Genomic DNA, 27,083 nt, shown 5'->3' with positions numbered 1-27,083 from the left:
AAGAGCACCTCTGTGTCCTTGTAAACACTTGATAAGTTTTATCTTCCTTGAATGTTTTAGTTTGCATTATTGTTATTGACTACTGGTGAGTTGAAGCTTATATCTCTATACTTCCTCATCATTTGGACCTTCTATCAAGTGGGTCTTTATTGTTTTAGCCATGTTTATCTCTTATCAAATAGGTCATCAAATCTATTTACAAAAGTTTAGTTAAAATGTACTTGTAAGTCCGTCTGGGCTTTAGGGTTTTTCTTCTTTTGAGGGGATGTTTCTATATTATTTCAGTGTACCAGGTTTATTCAAATTTTGTTTCTTGTGCCAACTTTGGTATTTTATATTTTCTAGAAATGTATTAATTTTGTTTAGGTTGTCAAATTTGTTTGCAAGTAGTCATTCATAAGATTCTTTTGTAATTATTCTAACTTCATTTGGATTCTTACTCATTTTCTCATTTACATCTTTGCTCTTTTATTTTTATCAGCTTTGACAGAGGTTTACCTAACTTATTGATCATTGATCTTCAAAAAAACCTATCTCTTGGTTTTGTTATCCTTTTCTCTTATTTTTCCTAATTCTTTGATTTCTTCTGCCCTTTATGTTTGTCATTTAATTCTTTTTTGAGTGTGCTCTGTCCTCTTAATCTACATTTTTGTGTTTTTTTTAACATCTTTATTGGAGTATAATTGCTTTACAATGGTGTGTTAGTTTCTGCTTTATAACAGTGAATCAGCTATACATATATCCCCATATCTCCTCCCTCTTGTGTCTCCCTCCCACCCTCCCTATCCCACCCCTCTAGGTGGTCACAAAGCACCAAGCTGATCTCCCTGTGCTATACGGCTGCTTCCCACTAGCTATCTATTTTACATTTGGTAGTGTATATATGTCCATGCCACTTTCTCACTTCGTCCCAGCTTACCCTTCCCACTCCCCATGTCCTCAAGTCCATTCTCTACGTCTGCATCTTTATTCCTGTCCTGCCCCTAGCTTCTTCAGAAGCATTTTTTTTTTTAGATTCCATATATATGTGTTAGCATACGATATTTGTTTTCCTCTTTCTGACTTGCTTCACTCTATATGACAGACTCTAGGTCCACCCACCTCACTACAAATAACTTAATTTCGTTTCTTTTTATGGCTGAGTAATATTCCATTGTATATTCCAAATCTACATTTTTGAATTGAGAATTTAGTTTTTTGTTTTCCCTGCAAATGTACTTAAGTTGTATGTTTCCCTCTACTACATAGGTTGTGTCCTACAGTTTTGGCATTTAGCATTTTCATTGTTGTATTCTGTCCTATGCTGTTGCATTGTACATTTCCACGTTTTGTAGTTTATTTTAGGGGTTCCTCTTTAACTCACAATTTTTGGCTATCTTTTTGTTATTTGTGTCTAATGCTATTACATTAGAGGTTTATATTAATTCTTTGGAATTGAATGAGCCTTCCTTTATAGCCTCATATGTAATCAATTTTTATAACTGTTACATGTATATTCAGAAAGTATACGTATTTTGAGCTTTTGAGTATAAATTTCTCATCTGTTAGGGCAAACCATTAAACTACTGGATCTTTATCAATCTGATAAGTGGGAAATCATATCCCAGTGTAGTTTTTATTTGCTTTTTTCTTATTATGAATGGGTTTGAGCTTCTTTTCTGTGAATTGTCTATATTTCTTGCCCAATATTCAGTTGGAAAGTGACCTTTTACTTATATAGTAGGGAAGTTAGCTCCTTATTAAGTGATTTGCAATTTTTTTTCCAGTGTATTATTTGTTTTTTGAATTTGCTTACAGTCCTCTTTTGCCATGCAAAATTGATTTTTATGTTGTCTAATTTACCAATATTTTCTTTTAAGGCTCTTAAGTTTTGATTCATATTTAAAAGGCCTACATCTTGAGACAATTTAAAATGTTTCACATGATTTCTCCTTTACTTCTGTGCTTTCATTTTTTTTACATTTTAAGTTTTTTGGTAAGGATCTCATTTTACCCCCATATGGCTATCCCATTTCTCAGCGTCATTTACAAATAATCCACCTTTCCCACTTATTGTAAATGTCAACTCAAGCATATACTAAATAAACAGATGTAGTTTGGTACATTTATGTATTTCCTATTCTTTTAATACCTGTTATATTAAGTCTACTATCTCTTGTCCGTTGTTTTCAGAGAGGGGTTTTTGCCATCTCTGGCTATAATTGTGAATTTGTCTGTTTTTCTTTTTTAGTTCTATAAGCTTTTGCTTTATGTGTTTTGAAGTTCTTGTATTAAATGCCTAAACCTTTGGGATTATTATGTACTCTTAACTAATATATCCCCGTATCATTACAAAATGAACTTCTTAGTCCCTGGCAATATTCTTTGCTCCCAAACCTACTTTATCTGGTATTAATATGCCCACTCTAGCTTTCTTTTAATTAATCTTATCATAGCATATCTTTTCCCATCCTTTAACTTTTAACCTATTTGTGTCTTTCTATTTAAAATGCGTTTCTCATGAAGAGCATACAATTGGTTATTGTTTTTAAAATGCAGTCTGCAAATCTCTGCTGTTTAATTGCAGTGTTTACACCATTCACATTTAAAAAATGGTTGAAGTGAAATTTACATAATATGGAAATAGCCATTTTTAAGTGAACAATTTAGTAGTAGTTAGTACATTCACAGTGCTGTTCATCCACCACCTGTCTAGTTCCAAAACATTTTCATCATTCCAAAGTAAACCCCTTACCCATTAAGCAGTTTCTCCTCATTCTCCCCTCAGCCCCACTAAGGAAGGCAACCACTAATCTGCATTCTATCTCTATGGATTTATTTGTTTTGGATATTTCATATAAATGGAATCATACAATATGTGACGTTTTGTATATGGCTTCCTTAGCATAATGTTTTGCAGGTTCATCCATGTGAGCATTATTTGTACTTCAGTTTTTTTATGGTTGACTAATATTCCACTGTATGTATGTACCATATTTTGTTTATCTGTTCATTGTTGGATGTTTGGTATATTTACACCTTTTGGCTATTATGAATAGTGCTGCTGTGAACATGTGTGTACTTGTACTTGTTTTCAGTTCTTTGGGTATATACCTAGAAGTGGAATTGTTGAATCATATGGTAATTCTGTGCTTAACTTTTTGAGGAACTGCCAAATTGCTGTCTACAGTAGCTGAAGCATTTTACATTCCCACCAGCAGTATACAAGGTTTCCAGTTTTTACACATCCTCACTAACACTTATTTTCCTTTTTAAAGAATTATAGCCATCGTAGTGGATGTGAAGTGGCACTTCGTGTGGTTTTGATTTGCATTTCCCTAATGACTAATGATGTTAAGCATCGTTTTGTGTGCTTGTTGGCCATTTGTATATCTTCTTTGGAGAAATGTCTATTCAAGTCTTTTGCCCAAATTTTAATTGGGTTGTTTGTCTTTTTGTTGTTGAGTCATAAAAAGTTATTTATATATATTGGATACTAGACCCTTATCCTATACATAATTTGAAAATATTCTCCCTTTCTGTCGGTTATCTTTTCACTTTCTTGATAATGTCTTTTGATGCACAAAAGTTAATTTTTATTTTTAAGAAGTCCATCTTGCCCAACCAATGAGATGTGAGCAAAAGGGATGATTATCATTTCTGTGCCTGCTTTATCTGCCCTTCCTCTACCCTATTTGCTGGAAGATACTGAGAATTTTAATATTTACCTTTGCCCCAAAGATGGAAACTACTTGTTCAGGAAGGCAGAGCTATCCCACCAGTCCTGGACTGCTCACCCTTAGACTCTTACATGAGGGAGAAATGTATGATATTTAGGTCACAGTATTTTGGGGTCTTTATTATATCACCATAATCTACACCCTAACTTATACAACTCCAGTGTGCCATACAAATATTACCATTTTCTGTTTGTGCCATGATAAAGGTTGGGAAGCACCATGATCTGCACCATTTCTTCTTGGTCCCTTTTGCTAGCCCCTCCTCCTCAGTGTCATAAAGGGGAAAATCCTTTCTCTCCTATCCATCCAGGTATTTAGCTTATTCTGGCCCCAAGATAAACACTGAATACCTTTAATTCTTGTAGAAAAGTTGAGCATATAATGGGTGTTGGCCAAAGGAAGATATTGCCTTGCCTTGGGAGGCACCTGGGGTAAATAAAGGTTGGTGGGCCCTGGTGCTGGAAGCCCCCAGGCCCTGGTGCTGGAAGCCCCCCTCCACCAACCCCCCAGGAGTCCAGCACCCATGAAAGACTGTACCTGCATTATGGGTTGCCCTGGCATAGTGTTTCCTCAAGGGTTTCCTTCCTATTTGGGAGGCAAGAGCCGCCTCACCCAAGAAGACATTCTCATTGTTTCCGCAGCCCTCACAAGTCTTTTTCTCCTGCTCTGCTTGGCCTGAGACAAACAGCGATACCAGGAAAAACGAGCCTCTCAAAGTATATCTTTCAACTCTGAGCCCGGTTATAATGCAGTGAGCTACCAAAATTAACGTGAGCTGCTAGCTCCTTGGCTTGTTAGTCCCCCTGGACAAGCATCACCTGAGCGCTCCTCCCCTAGGAAGATCCTCCCACCTCTGGGGCTTGACCCCTTCCTTCCGGTCTCACGCCTACTCACCCTCCCCTCACCTCCTCCACTCCCCCGAACGGAGCTTATTCTTTTCCACTTCGGATTTCGGTCCCTTCCGTCCCACCCCTCCCTGCAATGCCCCTTGTCTGTGCAAGGGCACCACTTGGGACCCCAGCCCTAGTTCTTCCAGCGGATCAGAGGACGGGTCGGGGCTTTCTTTGGCTCTGGGGCGTATCCGGGGCCGCCCCTCGCGCGCGTTACAGCTCTCCGAGCACCGGCGTCTCCCTCCTAAACTACAAGCCCCAGAGCCCTTCGCACCTGAGCGTTTCCAGCCTTCTTCCGCACCCCCCACCTGCTCCAACTACATTTCCCAGGGGCCACTGCGGCCCGATTCAGTCTGGTGACGTAGCGGTGACGGTGGCTAGCGTTTCTCAGCGTGAGGCAGGTAAGTGTGTTTCCGTCCGGCTCTGGGGCGCTAAGCGGTGCGACCTGAAGCTCCAGAGGGGCCAGCCTGTGCGGGCCGAGGAGGTGCTGTCTCTCGGTCTTTGTCCGGGCGAGACGTGTACGTCCGGTTTGTTGGCGTGCGTTCGTCGGTGTGTCTACCAGGCTGCTCCTTCGAGTGTGTGTGTCAGTGTGTGTCTTTTTGTCTTGTGTTGCTACTAGGGTTGCGTGTGTGATGCCATAATAGCGTGTTTGTGGGGCCTACGCATGATCTGGTGTAGGGCGTTACCATGGGTCTGTGATTAAGGGGAGATTGTTGCAGCCTGTGTGACTCTGACGCTGTGTCACCACGTTGGTGAGACTGTGACCCTGTGTGGCAGTGGCAGTGCCAGTGTGAGCGTGCGACAGCTTTTGTGTGGCTGCCGCCGAGGGTAACCCTTAGTAACCCAGTGATTCCTTGGTGTTCGTGAAGTTCGTGAAGAGTTTCCTTTCTCTCTGCCTCAGATATGGCTGCCTCCACAAAAACAGATAGGGTGAGTGACTGAGAATCTGGCTTCCTTGGAGGAAAGGCCTGAGCCTTGCCTTTCTGCATTCCTCTTCCCTGTAGTGCCTCGCCTAAAAGTGGGCTCAAGCGGAGATATGAGTACCAATTTATGAAGCACGATCATGGCTCTCCCGGGCCATGGGTCTTTTCTAGGGTCTCTGATGCCTGCAGCTGTGAATCCCTCCTGCTTCTTCCTCCTTTTCCTCAATAGCCTTAGAGAATCCCTGGGAAAATGACCTCTAGGAGAGAAGGCAGGAATTTGAGTTTCAGTTTGAAGCTTCCAAGCACAGAGATTCTCCTGAGTTGCAGACTCGGTCTTGTAATGTGAATTCACAGATGTGGCCCCATATAGCCAAGAGAAGACAGCTGGAGTTTATGCTCCTCAAGGCCGCACTGTCTCTTACCTAAAGAGGGCTAGTTTGGGAGTCAGAGAAACCTATATTCTACTCTGGGCTCCATCACCTCCAAACCATGTCATTTTGGATGAGTTATGTTAACCTGGTTTCCATCATCTGTAAAATGGGGAGAAATACTTAACATTGCACTTTTGTTTTTTATTTTTTCCTTTTTTGAGAATCAAATGAGATAATATATACAAGTTCTTACCTAGTTGCTAGTATTATTGATTTTATTATTGCTATTAGAATTATTAAGGTGATTTAAACACATCATTTGAACATCTCTGGTGTGTACTTGCCCTGTTCAGGAGAGAAAGTTGTGAACTCCGTCCCATTGAACCTAAGGCAAGTTCTGTGGCAAAATGCAGCCATTTTGTCAAGGATGCAGGCTGCACCTTGGTGTCTAAGGGACTCAACTCCAGCTTTTGAGGGTTTTTTGGGGTTGAAGAATCTTCATGTGTTATCAGGGGCCAGAGAAGGAAGTGGGGTGAGTTTCAAATTGTATGTTTGGAAGCTGCAAGACAGGCCTGCAGCCTTCTATCTCCTTTTTCCTCCTCCAGACCTACAGGGCTCTGTACTCCCCACCAGAAGAGCCTGAACGGAGAAGTTTGTACCATTTAAGCCTTAAAGCCATGGCCTAGATGAGTTGGTATCTTCCCTCTTTCTTCTAACACCATCTTGTTTATCATGACTTATGCACGACATTTTGTCTAAAGTTTGCTATCCTAACAGCTTTCTATGAGCAATTGGTCCTCAGTTCCTTGCATCCCTAGGGATGAGAGGGCTGAAGATATGTTCTCAATTTACCCAATTCTTACTCTTATCATCCCTGCTCCCCCCACCCTCTCTTCATGTATTTATTCAGGAAACTAATTCCACCCATCCAGGGAACTTTGTGCTCCCCACAACCCTGATGATGCAGAAATATACATCTTGGAGAGAACTGAAAACCTTTGTAACTTACGTTGTCATGTGGAATATTTACCAGCACATGAGGCACAGGCACTGCCAGAAAGACATAGGCCAGGGATGGAGCAAGGCATTAGAAGGACCCTTTTAAATCTGAAATGAACCCTTTCATTTCAAGACTGGGGGAAACTGGGGAAGGGCGGGTGTCCCAGGTTTTGAGTAGGTCATTTTGGAAGGTAGTTGGTGCAGCAGCTGTTTACCAACAGATGAATCTGTAAAACTCTAAGACTGATCCATTCTCTTTGCATTTTAACATTTCTGAATTGGGGATGCCTTTTTTTCAACCAATGGCGTCTTCAGTTTGGTGAAATACAGTAACATTACCTACCTCATAAATAGTAGTTTTTAAGGCCAAAGAGGAGATAGTCCTGAGAGACCTGACGGGGACCACCTTCTTTAGGAGGACTTTAAAAGAAGGTTTGTGATTGATGACTTTAACACAGAGATGTGGGTCAACGGGGTAGGGGTTTGGGCAGGGAAATGATAAGAGATGAAGCACAGGGTTCATTGTTATTCCTGAAGGGTCCAGTTTAAAGTTGATGCAGTTTGAGTAATGACCGTGTATGTGGAACTCTGAGTCAGCTTTACCAGCTCTCTGTCATCAGGGTGTAGTGTGGCCCAATGGACTGTTACAAGTAAGGAGCTGATCTCCTTACCTGAAATTTGGGGATTCCTTGGACAGGTTCCCAGAGGTCCTTGAACTCTCAGAAGTTGTCTGTATGGAGTTGCATATTGGGGCCTAGGTGTATTTTTCTAGGGATCAGATTTTAAAAATTTGACTTAATTCCCAGAGAAATAACCCGTGTCCTAGCTCAGGCTGATATAATAAAATACCATAAACTAGGTGGCTTACAAAAACATTTCTTAGTTCTGGACGTTGGAAGCCACATCAGGGTGCTAGCTAGCATGGTTGAGTTCTGGTGAGGACCATCTTCCAGGTTACAGACTGTTAGCTTCTCCTTGTATTCCCATGTGGCCCAAAGAGGGAACTCTGGTCCCTTCATCGCCTTCATCCCATTTATGAGGTCTCTATCCTGATGACCTAATTATCTCCCAAAGGTCCCACCTCCAAATACCATCATATTGAGGGTTAGATTTCAACATAAGAATTTTGGGAAGACACAAACATTCAGTCCATAACAACTCCCAAAGTCTCAAGAACCCCTGGACTAGAATCCCAAGACTATAAGAACTGGCAAAGGTGTTTCCAATAATCTTGCCCTAAATCAGTGCCCTACAGTGAATGCATTGCTGAGTAATTTATGGCTTCTCTTTCACAGAAAGACTGGGCTTTTTCAGTCAGCTACCTCTCCATTGTTGGGAGGAGCAGGGTGCTTGTTATGAACATTTTCTTCTTTTGCTACAATCCTATACAACCTGTGAATATAAGCCCTGCTGGCCACCAGAGCCAGGTAATCAAGCGGCATCCCCTGGGCAGCAGCCACAAAATCTGGGACTCCAGATGTGTGCACAGGCTCCCTTCTGGGAGATACCAGCAACATGGAGTGAGGCAGAGGGATAGTGCAAAGTTGGTACCTGCCAGCCTTTCTGATCTTTGGAGAGTATTTCAGTAGACCTCTAGATATGTGTTAAGTTAGAAGCCTGCCCCTCAGGCTGAAGCTTTAAGATAAGCAAATAGGCCTCTTTCACAGAAAGCCGGGGGGTGTGTTTCATGCTGCTACGTCTGTGCTGTTTCTTTTAAGAGCAGCCAGGTAAGAACTGTTTCTGTTACCGAACCAAACTTGGGTCTGCTTGCTTGTGTGCGGTGAAGCCAATCTGCTGACACTGGGTTGTGCTGAAGGAAAGTGCAGCATTTATTGCAGGGCGCCAAGCAAGGAGTCCAGGGCAGCTAGTACTTAAAAGACCTGAACTCCCTGAGGGCTTTCAGGGAAAGGTTTATAAAGACAGGGTGAGGGAGGGGGTTTGTGGTGTGTGTGATCAACTCATGGACATTCTTCTGATTGGTTGGTGGTGAGGTAATCGGGAGTCAGCAGCATCAACCTTCTGGTTCCAACCAGTCTGGGGTCTACATGCTTGTGGGCAGCAGAGAGTTAACTTCTTCCATGTGATGGGGGTTTCAGTATCGCAAAACAGCTCAAAGGACATGGCTCAGAATATCATTTATAGCCCTTGAGGAAGAACTAAAGGTCCTTGACTTTGTTTAATGGCTAAAGTATTATTTTTGTCTTGCTTGACTGTTTTCCTTTCTGCATTTTCTCACTTCTTTGATTAAATTTATTCTTTGACTGAAGTTTTTCTGTAGACAAAAGGCAGGAGGATGACATGGGCAGGGGTCTATTCTGGGAAGGCCTCACAGGGTCCTGCCCAGTTACATTTCTCTGTTTGTTACAGTCCAGTCCGATTGGCAAACTTAAGCCGTGCTGGCCATGAGAGCCAGGCAATCGAGGGGTGTACCCTGTGCTGCAGCCATCAAAAATCAGAGCACAGATGTGTGCACAAGCTCCATTCTGGGAGATATAGGCAACCTGGAGGGAGACTGAGGGAGAGCATGAAGATCGTGCCTGCCTTCCCAGATCTCTGGAGAGGATTACACTCAGCCCTTAGATATGTGTTTAATTAGAAGCTGGGCCCTCAGCCCACAGCTGTGAAGATAAGCTAATAGGCCTCTTTCACAGGAAGACTGGGCATTTCAGTCTGCTACCTCTCTGCTGAGCCCTGGGATGGGTAGCTAGTAAAAACAAACAAACAAACAAAACCCCTCTTTCTCCATTTATTACAGTCCTGTGGGACCTGGGAACATAAGCCCTGCTGGTCACCAGAGCCAGGCAACCAAGGGATGTGCCCTGGGTGGTACCCACAAAAACTGGGGTCCCAGGCATGTGCATAAACTCCTTTCCAGGAGATACTGGTGACCTGCAGCAAGATGGAGGGAGAATGCAAAGATGGCACCTGCTGGCCTCTGTGGTTTTTGGAGAGTATTTCAATAGGCACCTATATGTGTGTTAAATTAGGTATCTGATCCTCAGGCTAAAACTTTGCAAATTCACTTCTTTCATAGATAGTTGGGTGCTCATTATGTTGCAGGAGAGGGAAATGTCATGACCTGGGACCTGCAGGAGTCCTTAGGACAGACCACAAAGTGAGAGTCCTCGGCTTCACACAGGAAAGAATTCAAGAGCAAGTCAGAGTAAAGGGAAAGCAGGTTTATTTAGAGAGATACACATTCCATAGGCAGAATGTAGACTGTCTCAGAAAGTGAGAGTGGCCCTTGGGCATGGGGTCATAGGTTTTTATGGGTTAAGTAATTTTGTAGGCTAATGAGTGGGAGGAATATTTTTGCTATTTTGGTGTAGGGTGGGGATATCCCAGGAATTGGGCCACTGTTCACGTTTTGGTCTTTTATGGTCCTCCTCGGAGCTGGCGTAAGAGGGAGTGATTTTTTGTTTTACAATGAAGGTATAATGAGCTAAAGGTCAATGACCGGACTATTCTCAAAGTCATCTTGGTTTCAGCTGGTTCCAGATAGTCTTTATCGCATCCCAACAGCCGTGCCCCGTCTTCATTATCTAGCATTTGTGTCCTACCCCTTTCCCTCCTGTCTCAATTAGGCTGCCTCTGTGCTGGGCCCTGGGAGGATAGCCAGGTGAGTCTGCTGGAGCCCTTTAAGAACTGTTTCTCAGTTTATCCTATCCTGTGGGTCTTGTGGATGCAAATACTATTGGCTTTCAAAGCCAGGGGTTTTGGTGGCTCATCTCAGGTACAGGTCTTAAAAGTTGCGGTTCCAGATGTGGGGTTCAAATCCTTTGCTCCTCAGGGAGAAGCTCAGAGTTGTGAGTTTCCTCCCAATTGTAGGTTGCCATGCCAAGGGTGGGGTTTATGGTGAGATTGCCTCTCAGCCTCTCCCTACCGGTTTGGTTTTTTAAATTTTATTTATTTATTTAACATCTTTATTGGAGTATAATTGCTTTACAATGGTGTGTTAGTTTCTGCTTTATAACGAAGTGAATCAGCTATACATATACATATATCCCCATATCTCTTCCCTCTTGTGTCTCCCTCCCACCCACCCTCCCTATCCCACCCACCCTCCCTCCCTATCCCACCCCTCTATCTCCTACCTGTTTTGATGGGGATTTTTTCCTTGTTTACCCAATACATGGGAGTTCGTCAACTAATTTTTGGATTTCTTTCAGAGGGAATTATTCTGTATGTAGCTGTAGATTCATTGTGTCTGCGGGAGAAGGTGATGAGTTCAGGATTCTTCTATGTTGCCATCTCAAACTAGATCCTCACTCCGCCCTTTTCTTGAGGGATAATGCTTGTCCAAATTCAGATAGCTCTGTTGACCCGTCTGTCCTGTGAAATCTCAGAAGTAAAACAGACTTCACTCTATCCTATTTTCTGTCCCCCTTTAGTCCCAGCTGGCACTTTTTCTGCTGCTATAATCTCATCTCTCTTCCTGGCTCCAGCTGAGATGGCTGATTAAACTCATTGGTAATCTCTTTATGGAATGACTATCCAGCCACACTCTTGGTGTTCTCTCCACAGCACATTTTCTCATTTTTTGCAACGTGAATAGGCTGAGAATTTTCCAAATCTTCAAGATCTGGTTCGTTTTTGCTTAAAAGTTCCTTCAAGGGGCTTCCCTGGTGGCGCAGTGGTTGAGAGTCCGCCTGCCGATGCAGGGGACGCGGGTTCGTGCCCCGGTCCGGGAAGATCCCACATGCTGCAGAGCTGCTGGGCCCGTGAGCCATGGCCGCTGAGCCTGCGCGTCCTGAGCCTGTGCTCCGCAACGGGAGCGGCCACAGCTGTGAGAGGCCCGCGTACCGCAAAAAAAAAAAAAGTTCCTTCAATTTATCTTCCTCTTCTCCCTCATTTTATAATAAACATTAAGAAACCAGGCTACACCTTCAACACTGCTTAGAAATCTCCCTAGCTTAATCCAAAGTTGTCACTAATTTCCACAAAACACTAGAACACAGTTCTGCCAAGTTCTTTGTCACTTTCTAACAAGGATCACTTTTCTTCCAGTTTCCAAGAGCATGTTCATAATTTCCATCTGTGAGCTCACCAGAATCACCTTTAACATCTGTATTTCTACGAACAGCCCATTAATGCAATCTAGGCTTTTTTCTTTTCTAAATTTATTTATTTCTTTTTGGCTGCGTTGGGTCTTCATTGCTGCGCATGGGCTTTCTCTAGTTGTTCTCTAGGCGAGCAGGAGCTACTCTTCGTTGCCGTGCGCGGGCTTCTCATTGCCGTGGCTTCTCTTTGTTGCGGAGCATGGGCCCTAGGCCCGCGGGCTTCAGTGACTGTAGCACACGGGCTCAGTTGTGGCTTGTGGGCTTTATGGCGCAGGCTCAGTAGTTGTGGTGCACGGGCTTAGTTGCTCCTCAGCATGTGGGATTTTCAGAGACCAGGGCTCAAACCCATGTCCCCTGCATTGGCAGGCGGATTCTTAACCTCTGCGCCATCAGGGAAGTCCGTAGGCTTTTTCATACATACACCTCAAAACTCCTCCAGCCTCTACCCATCACCCAGTTCCAAAGCCATAACCACTTTTTTTTTTTTTGGCATTTGTTACAGCAGCATTCCTACCTCATGGTGCCAAAATCTATCCACAACAGTCACTTCCCAGCTTAAACCTATTATTGTTTCCCTTTATCCAGTGGAAAATGCCTGATCTTTTCTGCATGAAATGCTTCATCATCTGGCCTCTGATTACCTAAACTAATCTCTCTGGACTCCATATGATTTTCTTGCAGTCTGCATAATCCCCACTCATTCTGCCACTTCTATGATACTACACATGAGGTTCCCTTTACCTAAAATCAAAATATCTGTTACTGTATTCCCAGTTTTTATGGGGTTTATTTAATTTGTCCATATTTATTCAGGGAAGGCTCCATGCCCGCCCCAGGGCTATGTCCCGTACTTTCTTCTGCTCTCCCAAGGCCTTCTGTTGTCTTTAAAACATTTATCAGAGTGACTTTTTCCATTTAAAATAACTTCTTTGAAATTATACATGCTGTTTGTAACATATTAAAAAAAATACACAGGTGTAACTTTTACTACAATTATTTTAATGTAATTTTTACATAACTCCCTTTTATCCCTATCTCTAATCCATTCAAACTCACCACGTCCTTAAGTTTTTCTCCTTGTGAAAAAATAAAAGACAAATGTTATTGGTTTTTGTTGCTTTTTAATTTTTTAAATTTTATTTATTTTTGGCTGTGTTGGGTCTAATTGCAGCGAACGGGGGCTACTCTCCGTTGTGGTGCACGGGCCTCTCATTGCGGTGACTTCTCTTATTGCACAGCATGGGCTGTAGGGTGCATGGGCTTCAGTAGTTGTGGCTCACGGGCTGTAGAGCGCAGGCTCAGTAGTTGTGCAGGGGCTTAGTTGCTCTGCGGCATGTGGGATCTTCCCAGACCAGGGATCAAGCATGTGTCCCCTGCATTGGCAGCCGGATTCTTAACTACTGTGCCACCAGGGAAGCCCCATTTTTTGTTGCTTTTATTTTTAATTTACATAAGCAATGTGGCACAATAGACTTTTTAAAACTTTTTTCACTCAGCAAAACCATGGCTAGTTCTTTTGTTTGTACTGCTCCATAATATTCCACCTGACTTTATTTGGCCATTCCCTGAGTGAGCGATACTAGATTGCCTCTAATTCCTCCAACAAACTCCACCCCTCCAACAGCATAACAAAAAAGACTATGATTAAAATTCTTATACATATCTTACAGAAATGTGAAATTTTCTCTGGGATATATACCCCAGAGAATGAGACTCGTGTATCATAGGGTTCACTTATACTTAATTTGACTAAGAACTGCCAGGTCACTCTCCACTACAACTGTATATTCCTGCTAGTAGTGTATAAGAGTTCCTCTTTCACCACACCACTACCAACACTTGGCATTATCCAGCTTTCTGATTTTCACAGTCAGCTATGTATAAATTGGTATCTTGTTTAAATTTTGTTTATCTGACTATTGAAAAGTTTGAACATTGTTTCTTTGACTTGTTAAATATTTGGTTTTCCCAGTCGGTAAAATGACTTCATATCTTTTTCTTGGAGGTATCTACGTTTTTCTTTTTGATTTGTATAGTTTAGTAGCATATTCTAGTTGATAGTCTAGATGATAGTTACATGTTAGTGCTAGATGTTGCAAATATCTTCTTTCAGCCTATCAGTTTTTTCTGGTAACTTTGGGGTCCTTTGCTTAATAAACATTAATTTTGGTATAGTGTAAGCCATCTTTGAAATTCTTTTTTACCTATAATTTGTGCTTCCTTGGATTTTGTTTTAAGGTCTCCCCAACTGAAGTCACAAATATATTCTACAGGATTTTTCTCCCATTTATCTTTCACAATTAGGTTTTTATTCCACCTAGAATCCTTATTTGTATAGGACTTATGGTCAGAACCCACTTATATTTTTCTCATGTAATGAGCTACTTTCCTAATATAATTTTCTAATAGTTTATCATTTTCTCACTACTAAAGAGTATATATATATATGTGTGTGTGTGTGTGTGTATTTCTCTACTTACGTCCATTGGTCTATGGGAAAGTTAACAACTAGAGGGAAGAGTCCACACAAAATTGCTCTCACTTCTGACACCAATTCCAAGTCTGAGGGGTTCCCAAAACTACCTTAAGTTGTTGGGTTTTTTTTTAATTCATTTTATTTTTTATTTCTTTATTTTTGGCTGCATTGGGTCTTTGTTGCTGCATACAGGCTTTCTCTAGTTGCAGCGAGTGGGGGCTACTCTTCGTTGCGGTGCACATGCTTCTCATTGTGGTGGCTTCTCTTGTTGCGGAGCATGGGCTCTAGGTGCATGGACTCAGTAGTTGTGACTCACGGGCTCTAGAGTGCAGGCTCAGTAGTTGTGGCACACGGGCTTAGTTGCTCTGTAGCATGTGTGATCTTCCCACACCAGGGATCAAAAACCTGTCCCCTGTATTGGCAGGCAGATTCTTAACCACTGCACCACCAGGGAAGTCCTTAAGTAGATTTTAGAATAAGATTATGAGGTAGCTCAAAAAATCCCACTGGGATTTTATTTGGAATCTCATTGAATTTATATATAAATTTGGAGAAATTTGATATTTTTATTTTGCTAAGTCATCTGATCCAAGAACGTGGAATATCTACATTTATTCAAAACTTCCCCTTTAAGAGTTTAAAGGTTTTTCCACAGTGGTCTTGTGTGTTCTGTGTTAATTCTTAAATATTCATTGCTAGTGTGGAGAAATTTTATTGTTTCTAATAAAATGATCTTGAATCTAGCAGACTAGCCAAACTCTCATAGCTGTCCAATAGTTTACATGTTCACTTGGGTGGATTTTCTAAGTAAATGAATCTTAATGTCCTCAAATATTGAGTTTTATTCCTTCCTTTTCAGTCCTCACACATCTTATTTTTGTCATCTTAGATCATTGTTTAGGAATTCCAGTAATATGTTAAACAATGGAAGTGGTACCAGTCATTCTTTTCCTGTAACCTATGTTTAAAAGGATTGACTAGTTTCTTCATTATGAACTACATTTTGCCATGGGGTTTTGCTGTGTATGTTACATATAATTAAGAAAGGTCCCATTTAGTCCTACATTATTGGAGGTTTCTTTCGCCCCAATGACTAGTCCTTGAATTCAATCAAATTACATTTCTGTACCATTCGCATTCCAAGGAACATCACTGAGGGAGCACCTTTTTCTCTTATCCTGAGGAGGCAGGGTCTTTATTCCTTTTCACTTCTGAGTTCCTTGTATCTCTGTCTTTAATGTAGGGCTTTTCCTTATACTGATACAAGTGGGACACTCCCAAATCCCTGCCCTTCCCATTCAGGAAATGGGAGACCTATCCTTGACAGCTCTTCTCTGTCATTTGCTTGCTCTGGAAACTTGACTCTTTCTTTTGTAATCAACAGGATATTTATGGTGGATTAAAAATGGGCCATAAATCGTTCAATGTTTTCCCATTGTGGGGAGATATCTGATTCCTCACTTCTTGAATCTAGGATGATCTTAGTGGTTAGCTTGACCAATTGAATATGGCAGAAGTAATGTTCTGTGGCTTCTAAGGCTAGGTCATAAGAAGCCGGTGCTTCTGCCTAGTTATCTTGGAATACTCACTCTTGGGATGCTTCATATTGGAACCCAGCCACCACACTGTGAGAAATTGAAGCCACACAGAGGCTGTATATAGATGTTCCTGGCAACTGCCTCAGGTGAGCTCCTAGTCAACAACCAGTGAGCCAAAGTGGATGTCCCAAATTAGATGAAAGACATGAAACTACACCTCCAAGAAGCTTAATGAACTCCAAGCAAGGTAAACTCAGATCCCCGCTGAGATGCAGTGTACTAAAATTCTCGAAAAACAAAGAGAAAAGTCTTGAAAGCAGCCAAGATAGAGACTTGTCACAAACAAGGGATCCTTAGTAAGATTAACAGCTGATTTCTCATCAGAAACCATGGGGGTCAGAAGGCAGTGGGAGGAAATATTTAAAATGCTGGGGGGGGGGTGTGGAACAAAAAACAACAACCAAAACTGTCAACCAGGAATTCTATATTGGCAAACCACTCCTTCAAAAATGAAGGAAAGGGCTTCCCTGGTGGTGCAGTGGTTGAGAGTCCACCTGCTGATGCAGGGGACATGGGTTCGTGCCCCAGTCCTGGAAGATCCCACATGCCGCGGAGCGACTAGGCCCGTGAGCCATGGCTGCTGACCCTGCATGTCCGGAGCCTGTGCTCCGCAACAGGAGAGGCCACAACAGTGAGAGGCCCGCATACCGCATAGCAGATAAACAAATGCTAAGAGAGCTCATGTCTACTACACCTGCACTGCAAGAAATGCTAAAGGGAGTTCTTAAGGCTGAAACAAAAGGACATGAGACAGTAACTCAAAGCAATACAAAAAAATAATGATCATTGACAAAGGTAATACATAGATGTACACATTAAAGCTATCACCATTGTTTTTCAGGTTTATAACTCTCTTTTTGTTTTCTATATGACTAAAAAGACAAATGCATACAACAATAATTATAAATCTATGTCAGTGGGCACATGATGTATAAAGATGTAATTCGTGAAATTACCACATAAAAGTTTGGGATGGAGCTGGATAACAGCAGAGTTAACGTGCCGTTAAACTAAGTTGGTATCAATTCACACTTGGTATCAATTCACAGATTGGTATAAATTAAGGGCATTAACTATTAATTCCCAAATTGCAACCAATAAATTACCTTAAAAACATACTGAAAAAGAAAGAGGGAATAAGAATTACACTGGAAAAGGCATTATTAGAAGAACTGAATAAAAATCATATAAGACATATGGAAAATACAGCAAAACAGAAGAACTATGTTATCAGTAATCACTTTAAATATAGATAACTTACAAATTAAAAAACAAAGGAAGCAGTATGGATTTTTTGATAACTTGATGCAACTGTATGCTGCTCACAAGTGATTCATTTTATACCCAAGTCACAAATAGGCTCAAAGATAAATGATGGGAAAAGATATTCTACGCAAATGAAGAGCAACCAAAAGAGATCTGGAAGGAGGGTCAAGATGGCAGAGTAGCAGGACGTGGAGCTCACCTCCTCCCACAAACACATCAAGAATACATCTACATGTGGAACAGTTGTCACAGAAAACTAACTGGAAACAGGCAAAAGATCTCCTACACAACCAAAGCAGCAAGAAAGATCAACATGTAACTGGGTAGGATGGGGGAAAAAAGACATCAGGTCAGGACTGGCACCCTGGGAGGGATTTGTAAGGAAGAGAAGGTCCACACGGGTAGACACTTGCCCTGGAAAGGGAGCATATTATATTGACTCACAATCTGGGCATCCCAGTCCTAGGGTCCTGAACAGAGGAGACAAGTCACCTTGCCTACTGGGAAATCCACTGAGACAGACAAAAGGATTGAAGAAGCCTAGACTCTACTCTCAAGGAGTGTGTGTGTGTTCTGGCTCACTAACAATCCATGCAGAGAGGGACTTGCAGTAGTGTGTGCTGCCTTGCCACACTTCCCAATCTGAAGGGGCGAATACCTTGGACCTGCTCACTCCTTACTACAGCCTGGCATGAGGTCAGGACAAAGATTCAGTCTAACTATGCAGAGATAGACCAGGGTGCCTAGGACATGATCCAGGCAGAACCATGGAGACCATTGTTACTGCATGCACAGGGGAGCAGCAGGGCTAGCTGGGCAGACATTGCAATGTGCAGACCAGGTGGCCACAGGAGTGGCTAAGCATTGAATCCCGGGAAGAGAGGCCCTGGGTGAGGACTCAATCTAGCTATAATGAAGCAGCCAGAAGGGCCTGGGGTGTGATCCAGGGGGAGCTACAGAACCCATTATCGGTGTGTAGAAGGAAGTGGCAGCTCTAGTGGCAGAGCCTATTGTAAGCATGCAAATGGCGGCAGCAGGTCCAACTGCATCAGACACTGTCAGCACACTCACTGGGCATTGCCACAAGAACGCACAGCAGCTAAGTGCTGAAACTGAGGCAAACTGGCCCTGGGCAAGAGTACCCAGCAATTCATTTCCCAGTGAGGGTGCCCCGGCTCCGCCGACTGCACACTGCACCTAGTGCCAGATCTGGGGCAGACAGATCCTGGGAGAAGTCTGCCACAGAGTCAGACCAGATGCCAGGTAGCAACACAGCCACCTCAATTCCTACAGCCACAACACCCTGACACCCAGCCCCAGTCTACTGCACACCACAGCCTTGCACTACATCTGGGATGAACAAAACAGAAAGACACGACCATGGGCTGCTTGTGAGCAGATGCCTACTCAGGCAGTGCATGCATAGGTTCTCTGTGACCACACAGGCCTCACCTGATTTAGCAATTACTTCCTTTGGGGCAGGACATGAACTCAAGGGCAATGGAACCTGATTGAACTTGACCTCAGGGCTTCTACCCTAACAACTGGAGAGCAGACCCAGCCCTGGAGAGGGTGATGACAGCCACAGGGTAAAGAGGAAGCCCCACCTCACATCCAGAACAGGCTCAAGGCACCACAATGCAAATCACACCCCCTATCAAGGGGATAATGGCCACCACACTCTGAGGAAACACATGGCTGGCATCCATGCCAAAAACAGCCCTCACACCAAAAATATTGGACACACAGCCTACACAGGGATGCTCCCACATAAAAACAGCCCTTCAAGAGCGCAGGGGATAACTGTTTCTTCTAAATTCATAGAACAGAGAAAGTTAAGTAAAGAGCATAGGGATTAATCTTAGTTAAAAGAATAAGAGAAATCCCCTGAATAAACAAATAATGAAACAGACCTCACCAGTCTACTAGACCCTGAGTTCAAAATGGAGGTAATAAAAATGCTGAAGGAATTAAGAAAGATTACCAATATAAAGTCAAATCACTGTAATGAGGAACTAAAAAACTATAAAGATGAATCAATCAAAAATAGACAATTTAATTGCTGAGATAAAAAACAGTCTAGAAGCAATGAATAGCAGACTAAATGACACAGAAGAATGAATAAGTGATCTGGAAGATAGAATAATGGAAGTCACCCAATCCAGAACAGCAGACAGAAAGATACATTTAAAAAAATTAAAGTAACATACAGGATTTATGGGATAATATAAAACCTGCCAACCTATGCATAATAGGGTTTCCAGAAAGAGAAGGGAGAGAAAAGGGAATTGAAAATGTATTTGAAGAAATTATGGCTGAAAACTTCCCAAACCTAAAGAAGGAAACAGATATCCAGGTACAGGAAGCACAGAGGGCCCCAAACAAGATAACCCAAACAGACCAATACCAAGACATATCATAATTAAAATTCCAAAAGTTAAAGAGAGGATTCTAAAGGCAGCAAGAGAAAAACAGTTACAAGGGAACCCCCATAGGCAATTAGCTGATTTCTCTGTAGAAATTTTGCAGGTCAGAAAGGAAGGGCATGATATATTCAAAGTTCTGAGAGAAAAAACCCTGCAATCTAGGATACTCTACCCAGCAAGATTATCATTTAGAATAGAAGGAGAGAGAAAGAATTTCTTAGACAAGCAAAAACTAAAAGAATTCAACAATACTAAATCTACCCTGTAAGACATATTGAAGGGTCTTCTCTAAATAGACAAGAAGCAAGAATATATAGGAAAGGGAAAACCACAATAAGAAAGGCAAATACATAAAAGGATTGAAGATCACTTAAATGAGCCAGTAGATAGATTTTAAAAGTCAGAAAAATTTGTAAAAGCGATAACTACAAGTAACAGCAAAAGGATAAACATAAATATGTAAAATAGGACATTAAAATCACAAAACGTGGGGGAGGGGAGTTTAAAATGTAGATATTTTAGAACATGAATTTGTATGACTATCAATTTAACACAAGTAGATATAGTTATGGGCCAACATACTTGAGCTCCACAGTTACCACAAATCAAAAACATATAGTAGGAACTTCCTTGGCAGCGCAGTGGTTAAGAATCTGCCTGCCAATGAAGGGGACACAGGTCAATCCCTGATCCGAGAGTATCCCACATGCCGTGGAGCAACTAAGCCCATGCGCCACAACTACTGAGCCTGCGCTCTAGAGCCCACGAACCACAACTACTGAGCCCATGTGCCTAGAGCCTGTGCTCCACAACAAGAGAATCCACTGCAATGAGAAGCCTGTGCACCACAATGAAGAGTAGCCCCTGCTCGCCACAACTAGAGAAAGCCGTGTGCAGCAATGAAGACCCAATGCAGCCATATATTAATTTTAAAAGTTCACTATTATTATCTGTCATCCATCCATCCATCCCTCTATTCACTCACTCACCATCCCTCCATCCATGTATCCATCCATCCTCCCTCTCTCCCTCCGTCCCTTAAAAAAAAATCAGAGGCAACAGAGGTCCTAAATGACATAATAGACCAGTTGGACTTAACAGATATCTGTAGGACATTACATCCAAAAACAGCAGAATACATGTTCTTTTCAAGAGCACTTGGAACATTCTCTAGGATAGACCACATACTAGGTCACAAAATAAGCCTCAACAAATTTAAAGAGGATAGAAATTATTTCAAGCACCTTTTCTGACCACAACAGTATGAAACTAGAAATCAACCACAGAAAGAAAAACAGGAAAATAATGAACTGATAGAGACTAAACAACATGCTACTAAAAAAACTAATGGGTCAACAATGAAATCAAAATACCTTCAGAGAAATGAAAATGAAAACACAACTTTACAAAATTTATGGGATATAGCAAAAGTAGTTATAAGAAGGAAGTTCAAAGAGATACAGGCCTTCCTCAAGAAACAAAAAAGTCTCAAACAACCTCCCTACCATGAAAAGAATTAGAAAAGTCAACAAAACCCAAAGTCAGTAGAAGGAAGGAAATAATAAAAATTAGGAAATAAATAAAATGGAGATCAGCAAAAATAGAAAAGATCAATAAAACCGGGAGCTGTTTTTTTTTAAAGATAAAATGAACAAACCTCTAGGCAGGCTCACCAAAAACAAAATAGAGAGGACATCAATAAACAAAATAGGAAATGAAAGAGGAGAAATAAATGATGTCATAGGAATACAAAAAAATCATAAGAGAATATTATGAACAGTCATATGCCAACAAATTGGGCACGATAGAAGAAATGGACAAGTTTCTAGAAACACAGAGCCTGCCAAAACCGAGTCAAGAAGAAACATAATTTGAACAAGACTGATGACTAGAAGTGAAATCATATCTAGAATAAAAAAAAAAAAAAAAAGAACCAACCTCCCTCTAAACAAAGGTCCAGGGCCAGATGGCTTCACTGAGGAATTCTACCAAACATACAAAGAAGAACTTATACCTATCCTTCTCAAACTCGTCCAAAAGACTGAAGAGGAGGGAACACTCCCAAATTCATTTTATGAAGCCACCATCACCCTGATACTAAAACCAAAGACACTACAAAAACGAAAATTTCAGGCCAATATCTTTGATATAGATGCAGAAATACTCAACAAAACATTAGCAAACCAAATCTAACAATACATAAGAAGGATCAGACACCATGATCAAGTTGGATCATTCTAGGATGGTTCAACATAACGCAAATCAATCAGTGTTATACACCACATTAACAAAAGGAAAGACATAAACCACATGATCATCTTAATAGATGCAGAAAATGCATTTGACAAAATTCAACATCCATTCATGATAAAAAAAAAATATCTCTCATCAACGTGGGTATAGAGTGAAAATACTTCAACATGATGAAAATCATTTATGACAAACCCACAAGCAACAAAATACTCAACAGTAAAAAATGAAAGCCTTCCTGCTAAATTCAGGAACAAGACAAAGATGCCCACTGTCCCCACTTCTATTCAACATAGTATTCGAACTCATAGCCACAGCAATCAGACAAGAAAAAGAAGTAAAAGATATCCAAATTGGAAGAGAAGAGGTAAAATTGTCACTAGTTGCAGATGACATGATACTCTGTATACAGAACCCTAAAGACTCCACACCAAAACTATTATAACTAATAAATCAATTTAGCAAGGTAGCAGGATACAAGATTAATATACAGAAATTTGTTGCATTTCTTTACACTAACAGTGAAATATCAGAGTATGTAAAAAAAAATCCCTTTTAAAATTGCATCAAAAAGAAATACCTAGGAATAAACAACCAAGGAGGTTAGAGACCTATATGCTGAAAACTATAAAACTGAAGGAAAACTGAAAATGATTCAAAGAAATGGAAAGATACCCCATGCTCTTGGATTGGAAGAATTAATATTGTTAAAATGGTCACACTGGGGCTTCCCTGGTGGCACAGTCGTTAAGAATCCACCTGCCAATGCAGGGGACATGGGTTCGAGCCCTGGTTCAGGAAGATCCCACATGCCACGGAGCAACTAAGCCTGCGCTCTAGAGCCCATGAGCCACAACTACTGAAGCCTGCACACCTAGAGCCTGTGCTCTGCAACAAGAGAAGCCACCACGTTGAGAAGCCTGTGCACCACAACGAAGAGTAGCCCTCACTCACCACAACTAGAGAAAGCCCGTGTCCAGAAACAAAGACCCAACTCAGCCAAAAATTGTCGGGAACCAGCTGCAAGCTGACACAGTTCTTGCAGCTTAAAGCATGGCAAAGTCCTGCTTAATCATTGACAGGACCCGAAAGAGTTATTAGAGAAGATGTGAGTCTTGGCCCATGAGGTTGCTTGCAGTTTCTCTAACTATAGTTTTTCCTTGGCATGCTTTGGTAGTCACAGTCTGTTCTCATGCATGTTTATATCCTGGTTTGCAGAATGTTTTGTACTATAACTTCAACACTAAGGAAATACTGTCTGATGATTCAGTTTGGTGATTTTAACAAAAAACATGTATTGTCTACTGCAGTATATAAAGAGGTTTGATGAGAAATAAAGTGTGTGTGTTTATACACCACCCTCCTGACCCTATCTCTTCTTAATCCCCTCACCTGCTCTCAGGACTTGTTCCTCAGTCTTACAGTGACTGACAAGTGGCGCCCGAACAGTGACCTGAGTACATGGGCTGTTGAGAGGGACCCCGGAAATATTTCACACGCAGACATATACAGGGTAAGTTGGATTGTACCGGGGGATATTTTAGATGTAGCCTTTCTTTCTGTTTTGTTCTCATCAGGAGTAAAAATGGGGCAAACTGGATTTAAGGAACGACAACTTTTCGTTCAGCTACTGTACTCTATGTTATCTGCTCAGGGTGTTAAGGTTACACATAAACAGCTTGATCATTTTCTTCATTTTGTGCAGGAAATTTGTCCATGGTTCCCAGAGGGAGGAACTGTTAATATTCAAACATGGGAAAAAATAGGTCAACAATTGAAAACTTTCTATTCCCTTCATGGACCTTCTAAGGTTCCTGTAGATACTTTTTCACTTTGGAATTTGATAAGAGATTGTCTTGACCCAACTCATGAGCTTCAGAAATTATTCAAAGCAGCGTCTTTACGCTGCTTCCCTTCTGCTCCTCAGTTACAAAATTCGCCTGAGGAACCTGTTTCTCCTACTGCACCTCCCTTGTTGGCGACCATGCCATCTTCAGAGTCCCTGGAGGAGGTTGATGAACTATCCCCAGAGGATGAGACTGAATTGGAGGAAGAGGCTGCACGATCCTGATTTTGATGATGGCATTTTTGCAGCTCTTAAGAATGTGCCTGCAGAATCTGAAAACTTTCCTATATTAGATAAAACTTCATTTACTGCTTTAGCCCAAGCTTTAACTTGGGTAAAACATTTACATGATGTTACTCAAGATGCTTCCCTAGCCCCTGTTGCACATTCTTCTGGCTCTTCCTTGCCAGCAAAATCTCCTGATGAGTCCCCTTCAGTAAATCAGGGGTCTATTTCTGTTTCTTCTACTTCCTCTCTGCCTGTGAGTCTTCCTTCTCCACTCCAAACTGCTTTATTTCAAGCTTCTAAGCAGGGGGAAGATATATCTTCTTTGGGGTTTAAAATAAAGAAGGGGGAATATACCACAACCCCGCACAATTTATTGCGACATTCTTTATATACTTTAAATTTTTTGAACGTAGATAAGCAAGGACAGACAGCTGCCGAAGGATTTTGGCATCCTTGTGCCTTGCCTTTTGCTGAAGTCCGTTGGCAGGATCCTCTTACTAATCAATGGAATGGTCCAGGATCCTATACTAATATGGGGATGAGGGCATGTTTGTATGTTTCCTAGGGACACTAAGGATCCTCGTTGGATACCTGAGCACCTCATGAGATTCTGTGGATCCAGACCAGATGGATGGTGAATTCCCTCCCCTGCAATATGGATCCAGACCGGATGGTGAACTCTCTCCCCCACCATATGAAGAGAATGCGGCTTGACGACACTTCCAATCCTCCTGAGAAACCAGCTCTCCAAGCTCATCAGTGTTGTCTCTCCTGCGCCACGTGGATGGCCAACCCTCCAACATGGGGCCAATTGAAACAACTGACCCAGAAGGCAGAGGAGATGTTGATGCAGCAGCAAGTGACTAAGTCCCCACAAACGTTGTTTGTGGCTATGTTGGCTATTATCTCTTGTCAGGTAGTTTTGGGTAATACTGATAATTATTGGGCATATGTCCCTGATCCTCCATTACTTCGCCCCGTAGAATGAAATGATCCCTCAATTCCTGTTTATGTTAACGATACTTCCCTTCTTGGCTATCCAAGCAGTGATTTTATTACCCCTCTCACTGTAACTTGTTTTTCATTTACTGCCTTTTCTTTGCGTGCCCCTGTTTTTCCATTCCTGCATTTTGGTATAACCAACACAAACAATACTGGCATGGATGTCTTTCGGTAGGACCCAGGCCTTCTTATACATATCAGTTCCAGTATTGGAATGAAACATGATCTCACAGGGAGTGGATTTTGAATATTATGAGGCTCTCCACTTCTTATTTTAAGGCTACAGAGGATCCTCCTAAGGACTTGCCTCCCTGCATTCAACAAATATTGTCCCCCTTTTCTAACCCCTCAGAACGTTTATGGTCATATCCTCCGTGGCATTGATGCCAATATTCTACACCAGTGTGGCATCGAATTCCTCATACTACTGCAGCTGTTTTGGACTGGTGTTTTCCTCAACCTTTTGCTGAACTTCTTATTAATAAGATTGAATCTCCAGGGGGATAGGTGGAGGGTGTCCTCTCCACCAATTTAGGAAATGTACAAAATAATATCTGGAAGTTGATGGCTGCTGTGGGGCCTGTTGTCCTTTCACATCAACAACATCCTGTTAGGAACTTAACCGCTTTTGTTATGGCTTGTGTTCCATCACCCTATGCTATTCTTACTGGTTCTCTCTACGTTTTTCAAAAAGAAGGGTTTTATGACATACGTTGTGATAATTGTAATTTGACAAATTGTATAAGCATGGGGGAACCAAACCTGGGATTTCTTCTTGTTCATCAGCCTCCCTTTGTTATGCTCCCTGTAAATGTTACAGGTCCTTGGTATTCTAATTCAGGTTTGCAGGTCATGCATGAACTTTCCCTTCTTTTACAATGGCCCAAGCGATTTTGGGGGTTACTTATAGCTGGAATTACAGTGCTCATTGCAGTCATTGCTTCTGTAGCTGCTTCTGATACTGCGCTGACTCAAAGTATTCATACTGCCACATTTGTGAATAATTTAGCTGCTAATGTCTCTAATGCTTTGGGAACTCAAGAAACTATTGATAGAAAATTAGAAAGTCATGTTAATGCATTGGAAGAAGTTGTTCTTATTCTTGGAGACCAATTAGCTGCTTTAAAAACTGCCTGTTCTATGCGTTGTCATGCAGAATTTTCTGCAATCTGTTAAGCCATATAACAGTGGCCTTGGCCTCAGATTAAGAATCATTTATTGGGAATTTGGTCTCATTCCAATCTATCCCTTGATATTGCTCCCTTACATGGGGATATTACAAATATCCAGCATGCAGCTCCCCTAGATGTAAATCCAGTGGAAATTGCTTGAGACATATTTACCCAGATTACACGTACTTTTGCCCCAAGTTCTCTTATTAACCTCCTTTATTCTATAATTGTTATTGGTATTTTAATATTATTGTGTATTTGTTGTTTTCCAGTCCTCCTGTGAATTGGCTTATGAGCAATTGCAGAACTCCAAGTTGGACTCTACTACCTCACATTAAAAAATAAGGAAGGGGGACATGTCGGGAACCAGCTGCAAGCTGACACCGTTCTTGCAGCTTAAAGCATGGCAAAGTCCTGCTTAATCATTGACAGGACACGAAAGAGTTATTAGAGAAGATATGAGTCTTGGCCCATGAAGTTGCTTGCAGTTTTTCTAACTATAGTTTGTCCTTGGCATGCTTTGGTAGTCACAGTCTGTTCTCATGCATGTTTATATCCTGGTTCGCAGAATGTTTTGTACTATAACTTCAACACTAAGGAAATGCTGTCTGATGATTCAGTTTGGTGATTTTAACAAAAACATGTTTTGTCTACTGCAATATATAAAGAGGTTTGATGAGAAATAAAGTGTGTGTTTATACACCACCCTCCTGACCCTGTCTCTTCTTAATCCCCTCACCTGCTCTCAGGACTTGTTCCTCAGTCTTACAGCGACTGACAAAAAATAAAGAAATGAAGGGAGGGAGGGAGGGAGGAAGGAATTTATATATATATAAAAAGAAATAGCCATACTACCC

At 41.6% G+C, this 27,083-nt stretch overlaps 1 long non-coding RNA gene across 1 annotated transcript; it reads left to right on the top strand.

Moving 5' to 3' along the window:
- Positions 1 to 5,022: 5,022 nt before the first annotated feature.
- Positions 5,023 to 27,013, top strand: LOC111181240 (uncharacterized). The gene is made up of 3 exons (XR_002646415.2): positions 5,023 to 5,127; positions 23,381 to 23,491; positions 24,618 to 27,013. It is a non-coding gene; the product is annotated as an uncharacterized LOC111181240 (long non-coding RNA).
- Positions 27,014 to 27,083: the final 70 nt, after the last annotated feature.

This window comes from Delphinapterus leucas, chromosome 20 (assembly GCF_059928025.1).
Source record: "Delphinapterus leucas isolate spDelLeu-1000000601 "Yukka" chromosome 20, BTC_Dleu_Yukka2, whole genome shotgun sequence".
NCBI lineage: Eukaryota > Metazoa > Chordata > Mammalia > Artiodactyla > Monodontidae > Delphinapterus > Delphinapterus leucas.
The sequence above is the reverse complement of the archived record's forward strand: the minus strand, read 5'-3'. Positions and strand labels throughout refer to the sequence as shown.